The following is a 6901-nucleotide window of genomic DNA, read 5'->3' on the forward strand; positions in this document are numbered from 1 at the left end:
CCCCCCCCAGTTTTGGCAGACAGCTGGGAGACCTCACTGGCTGGGACCTCCTTGCTCCAACTGCTTCAGCTAAGTGATCATGGACTTCTGACCACAGGCAGCAGAGGAGGCAAGCATGTGACCAAATCTCTCTGCTCTCTTACCGGCCAGTTTTAATGGAAGTTACTGAGAATCTTCGTGTCTCTACTACATTTAGTACAGCATGACCAGAGGTGGAGTCAGCACTCGTGACCCCTGTGGTTCTCCAAAATGAAAGGGAAATACCTGTTCTAGGGAAAACCCTGAGCATAATCCCCTCAGTGTTAGATAGGAAGACACTAAGCAGGAGCCTGTTTACCACCCTCACACCCCCATGTCCTACTGTTTTCTAACATATCACCCTGCCCCCTCTACCTCAACTACAAGTCGCACCCTATTGTACTTCACTGTCTGTTTAATTGTATGCATTTGTAAATTCTGTGTCCGTGTTTTGGTTTGCTGTTCTTCTGTTAATCTGATTCTGTTTTCTTGATTATTAGCCAAGCTGGAAGAAATTATAAGGTGGGAAAAAAGGAATTTTTTATAGCCACTAGAGGTTCAGTAAGCCAGTCAAAAGAATTAAAGACTAGGACACTTCCAGTTTCTGAAAAACACTGCAGCTAAGATATCATGAAGGTCTGCCAGCAGAGGTAACGATTATTTCTGTTTACATTGTAAGCCTTCCTGGTCTAGTATTAACATTTCATAAAATTTAGAAGTGCTGCAGATCCTTTCCTCACTTACGCATTTCTATTGGCATGACAAATATTTGTGAAGTTAGCATCTCAAGCTTAGGACGGGTGGGTTTTCTTTACTGTAAATTTCCTGTTATGGATGATGATTTTTTGGTGTGTGTTTTTTGCATGTCGTCTGTCCTAACAAGGAACTACTAGGGGGACAGAACACAGGCACAGGCTCCCATAAGACGATCATTCGAGCCGGCTCCAAAGGCTGGGGAGTTAAGCGGCTCTCTCCCGACCCGTCTGCAGAGACAAACTTTGCTGTGGGCCCCCGTCTAAAAACCGCATGAGGTTGTTCCTTTGTTCTCGTTCTGTGTCCTGGGACCTTGGCTTTGTGACCCGGGAAGCTGATCCTCTCAGGTCTCTGCCATCGTCCAGGTGCACTTACCGCGGTGCACCTGGTGGCCAGTGGGAGAAATGGGTTCCCAGTGTGCCTCTCCCTGGCTGTGCCAGCTCCCCGGGGAGTGTGTTATGAAGGTCCCGGGCCCCAAGGGGCCTTTGTCGTCTCAACTTTTGTCACCCTTTGGTTTTGGACTCATCCCAGTACAGTCCCGCTGGCCCTGGGGTCACGAATTAGTGGTTTCATGGCTGAAGCGCCTCACGTTTTGTGGGAGACTAGAGACACCTTATGTACCCCACCATCCTGACCGCCTAGCTGACGAAGGTCTGTGCTGTCTGTCTCTGGCTGTCTTTGGGAGTGACCCTTTGGCTCTGGGAGGGCAGCTTCCCCTGCACTCTGTGTGTGGAGGCCTCTGACTTCCTTTCCTGAGTTGTAAGGAGACTTGCGCATGTGTCACTTTTTAGACCTTGCCGTCCTGTCCAGGAGGTGGATCCTTGGAATGGGAAACACTTCTAAGTTGGAAGCTGTTGTAGTGCTCTGATGACAATGATCAGTTTTATTGATAAAACTTTCTATGTGTTCTCTGCAATTATTACTTATTCTCTTACTTTTTGTTGTCTGTGTGAATCCAGTTGGTGTCTGTGTGGTAGCATGGCTTCTAGCTCTGGATGGTGTTACTAGTTTGTTATATTTGATTGTCTTGAATAAATTCATTAATTACGTAAATTAAGAAGCAAAATAGAAATTAACAGATGTTTTTCAGAATCATACGATCTTTGAAACTTTTATGTTAAAGCTGGTTTAAGTTTCGTTTTATTATATTGTCATGTTTTTGAAAGTTATTAACATAAAATATAGTTGTTATTGCTGGATCTACAATAAGTTTATGTTTTGTGTTAATAATGTGTCAAGAAAATAGCTTGGGCAATAATTGACTTGGAAATCCCATAAAGTTTTAATTAATAAATAGATACAAAAGAAAGGTTTTTAGGTAAACTTTTTAGTGGTAATTATATTGTATATATACATTGAAAAGGTTTTCTAGGGCTGGCCAAGTGGCGCATTAGTTAAGAGCTGGCTTGGGACACCAGCTCTGAGCAGCAGGGCCCTGGTTCGGATCCCACATGAGGGCCAGTGACACTGCGACCTCTACAGCTAAGATGGTGAACAACAGCTCGACCTGGAGCTGGGCTGCCGTGAGTCGCCGGTGATGGAGTGGACTTAAGTCCCTGCTGCAGTGGGGATGCCATAAGCTATCGTGTGTGGCCGGCAGCCAGCGTGAGCGGCCAGCAGCCAGTGTGAGTTGCCATGAGCCACCCTGAGCGGCTGTCCAGAGGCCGGCGACCGATCTGCCTCACCCTGGAAGAGCGCAATGATAATACCAACATGGGCCAATGAAGCAACGTCCTCCACAAATAGACTGAAGAACAAAAGAACAGCAACTTGTCTGTTACCCTTTCCCGATTCCCCAGCGCTGTTCTCCTCCCCCAATTCCCCAATAAAATCTTTAAAAGAAAGAAGGTTTTCTAGGTGTCTTTTGTAAGTTGAAACTTCAAAGTTTTGTTATGTAAATTAAATGATGGATATTTATTGAATGTCTAGACCATTTCCAAATAAGAGAAAGTAATGACACAGTAATTACTGAAAATACATTTATTAAGTGTTTGCTTTTATTGTAGGGAAACTAAATAAATATATTTCGGTGTATTAGTAAACATGTCTCCTGAAATATGAAATATGAAATATATTTGTAAGAATTATTAAATAAGTCATAACTATCAGTCTAAAGAATCCTGGTGTGACATTTCACAGTTGCTGACTTCATTTTCACTACTGATTAACATGGAGATTAAATTGTTTAAACCTCCCTGCTGTGGTGAACATTGCTGGTGTGACATTTCATGTTTTAGTTTCTGTCTGAACACCTGCTGCATACCTGGAAGTTGATTTGTTGAACCAAATGGGAGTTTTTTGCAGGATGGAAATTCCAAACTTGTGCACAGAGGCCACATCATTTTACATTTCCACTAAGGGTTCAATTTCTCTATATAGTGGCTCACATTTGTGTTTTTTTTTGTTTTTTCATTTTTCTTGATCACAGCCATTCCTGTATGTGGGAAGGAATATCACAATGTGGTTTCAATTTATATTTCTATCATGACTAATGATGTTTAACATCTCAATGTGCTTGTTGACCATTTGTATGTGTAATATGGAGAATGTTCCATTTAAATCTATTTTAAAATCCTAGTTGCTTGTGTTTCTGTTCATGAGTTTTAAAAGTTCATTAATCTTGATAACAGACTCTTATCAGAGAAATAATTTGCAACAGTTTTCTTCTAGGGGCTGCCTTTTAGCTTTCTGTATAGCTTCTTCTGACACACATAATTTTTTAATGTTGAGGAATTCCAAATTATCCTTTTTTTTTTTTTTTTGGTTGTTGCTTGTATGTGGTGTCATATCTAAGAAACCATTGCTAAATCCAAGTACATGAAAATGCTCTGGAAAATGGCTGTCGTGCAACTTTTTTTTATACATTAGAATCAATGGAGGAGGGTTACATGAAATCCATTAGTTGTAGATTAAGGGCTTTGGAGAAAGCAAAGCGGGGAAATCTCTGGGATTGGATAAAAGTAAAATGGAGAGACACACACCGTTTTTACATTGGTGGATACAGGATAGTTAATAGCATTTTACAGCACATAGAGTATTTGGGGAACAAGATAACAATGATGGACTTGTTAGTTCCCTGCTCTAGTGTGGTGGGTTGTGCCCCCTGGGGAGTCTGGAAAAAGAGATTACTCTGATATTTTAAGGGTATATTATCTTAGATGCAAAAAGACAACAGATACAGTCAAGGTAAAGACTGACCTTTGTCAAGGAAGCTACAGGCCAAGGATGTGACTTCCTACCATGGCTCACCTTAGTTAGGAATTTTTATGTTCACACCATCCTATGTGGCTATTTTTAGTCTCCTGAGCTTGTCAGGTTTAACATGTGGTCCCTTTTCCATCCACGTGTGTATCTTGGGAATTACCCCTGAGTGGAGCGGAACAGGAAATGCTCTTCCCTCTCCAAAGGTTTCAGAGCCAGTGAAGAACCTGTCAGACCCAGGGCTGTGCCCCAGGTGCTGTCATCTGTGCCCTGGAAGCTGCCCGCTGGAATGTGGAGTCCTGGAGGTGAAACCCGGCACAGGGCTCGGCACATGTGAATTAACTGCCTCTCGCCTGCCTCTTACCTGTGCTGCCTTATGCCACCCTCCCCTCCTGCCTCCCTACTTTCCCCAGGGCCGTTTTTGTACTAACAGCGTGCTTAGAGGGCCTCTGTGAGTCACCACATCTCAGGGCATTGGGGTGCAAACCAAAGATTTATTTTGCATGTAAAAGTGGCAGCCCAGGAGGACCACACCAAAAGGAACCCAGGTCTGAGAGCTGAAAGCTTAGGTGTGGAAAGACCCCAGGGAGGCCTGCAGGGGCCAGGCTGCAGCCCCCAGGGAGAGCTGGGGAGGCAGGCTGTGGTGGGATCCTGGGCTCTGGCCTGGGCGCTGGGGCAGAAGGGGCCTTGAGAACTTCACTCCAGGTGCAGCATCTGCAGGGGGAGCTCCACACCAGGCTCCTCGGGCAGCTTTGCTGGAACAGCTACCCCCCTGCACAGCTGTGGTAAATGGACCTGTCTGCTGGGTTGGGGTAGAGTCCCTCAGCTTTACCCTGGCAGAAGGGGTCTCGTTCAAGGCTGGGGCCATTCTCAGGTCTAGAGGGCTGTTCTGGTGTGGAAACTTCAGTCCTGGGGGGCCAAAAGGCATATGTGGAAGGTCTGGGAAAACAGTGCAGAGTCAGCCCAGGACACCCCAAGAGACCCCAAACCCATAGGCCACACATCAGTCAGCATCCCTGGGCTGGTAGCAGCTCAGCACCCCACACCCCACACCCTCCGTTTATTTCTGTCCCTGTCTATCCTCCTCCAGTCTCTCAACATCTGTGTGTCTGACTAGAGTCAAGATGTTCATGAAACATCTGCTCTTGTCACCACCCTGCAGTGACTCTTTCAAGCCCCCAAGGTGTTAGAAAAGGTCCTAATCTTTTATGTCAAAGACAGCAAAGTTTAAAAATATACTTCCTCTTTCTCACCATTGTCTAATGGTCCCAGTTAAAATATACTTTCTCACCATTGTTTAGTAGTTTCAGTTAAAAATATACTTTCTCACTATTGTGTAGTAATTCCTCATTTTCAAGATTACCTAATCTTGTAACTAGGCAGATCTTGCATTACTAGTAGCCAATCGGTTTAGATTGTAAGGTCACAGTCTCGCCAATAGAGTATGACATAGTGACACCTGTGTTAGGGATAAAAACTGAGTGGACTTCCCACTCTGTGCTTGCAAGACCGGCTTATGGTGGCTCTGCACCCTTCCACAGAAGCAAAGTTTGCCTTGCTGAATCACTTTCGACTTCATGTGTCTTTATTTGCTGCACGGCTAAAATCTTCCCAACAAAGGGACTTTACTTCATCCCTAGCTCAGGATGTCTTATCTGTCCATCTTCCCTTTCTATCTCCCTACCTCTCCTGTAGGTGGGGTCCCTGACTCTCCTGTGTGCGGGGTTCCTATATGTAGGTACTAAATCTGTTTGTTTTCTCTTGCTAATCATCTGTCTCACGTTTATTTGATTATTAGAGCAGCCTGAAGATGCTTCAGGGCAGAGGAAAGTTTGTTCCTCCCCCACAAAAGCAAGAAATCGGATAGTTAATAAAAGGTGAAACTTGGGAGTATATCTATCTACATCACCGCGTCATGATATAAGATTCAACAATTTAAACTAACTTATTCTCAGGACTGAGTGAGTACATCAGTGAAACATGGAGCAATCTACCAATTTAACTTCTGGATGTGGGATTTTTATTAAAGTTTCAAAGATTGGGAATGAAGGGGAACAAAAGTTTTGGCCTTTGGGCATATTGACTTTAAGCTGATTTCTAGAAAACAAAAATAGCCATTGACCCTTCCCTTTTCTGCCTGACAGGAGGAAAAATGTGGTTTAGGAGGGGAACCTTAGCATAAGTAATCTCTTTAGCATAAGGGGGGAAGACTCCAAGCAGGAGACTGTAGACCACCCTTTCCCTGCGTCCCATTATTTTCTCGGTTGCTTAAGAGCAATTTACCTTCCATGAGTGTGACACTTCCTACATTACCTGCAAAGCACCCAATCTGACCTTGCTGTCTTTGGAGTTTTTACATGTATGTGATTTTCCCATGCAAGTGTGTTAAAGTTTGATTTTATTTTATTAATCTGATTATATTAATTTGATGATTAGCTCAGCTAGTTGTTGAGCACAGGCAGAGAGAAGTTGTTGGCAAAGGCAGAGACAACAGGGGCACAGGGAGGGGGGAGGAAAGGAAGATGTGAGGTGAACAAAGAGAGGAGATGGGATCATTCCTAAGAAAAGGTGCAGCCACAGCTGATTGTAATGGGTTATGACACTATTAGCCTTACAGGCAGGGAAAAATCTCCACCCCTGTGTCCCCCTGGCAGTTCCTACAATGGAATCCCTCCTCCAATAGGAGGGAGTGGTCAGCAGAGACACGCCCTGGAAACACCCTGGGATCACCTGTGACTCCACCATTGAATACTTCGTGCTCTCATTCAAATATAATCCTAAATTTTCTTGGTTTGGGTGCAGTTGCTCTACTGGGTTTATCCACTTCCTGCATTTTGGGAATATATTTTCTTTCTTTTAGTAAATCCTCAGCTTGCTTGCCTTTATTCATGAGGCATTGTTCCTACATCCTGGAATGCCTTCCTGTGAT

At 44.1% G+C, this 6901-nt stretch overlaps 1 long non-coding RNA gene across 3 annotated transcripts in view; it reads left to right on the forward strand.

Moving 5' to 3' along the window:
• Positions 1–2034, forward strand: part of LOC109391202 (uncharacterized) — a 7658-nt gene extending 5624 nt beyond the window's left edge. For all 3 annotated transcript variants that reach the window (XR_002125752.1, XR_002125753.1, XR_002125751.1), the window contains one exon: positions 11–2034. This is a non-coding gene — a long non-coding RNA (uncharacterized LOC109391202). The remainder of the gene's footprint in view (positions 1–10) is intronic.
• Positions 2035–6901: the final 4867 nt, after the last annotated feature.

The sequence above is a fragment of the Hipposideros armiger genome, unplaced genomic scaffold (genome assembly GCF_001890085.2).
Source record: "Hipposideros armiger isolate ML-2016 unplaced genomic scaffold, ASM189008v1 scaffold_284, whole genome shotgun sequence".
NCBI lineage: Eukaryota > Metazoa > Chordata > Mammalia > Chiroptera > Hipposideridae > Hipposideros > Hipposideros armiger.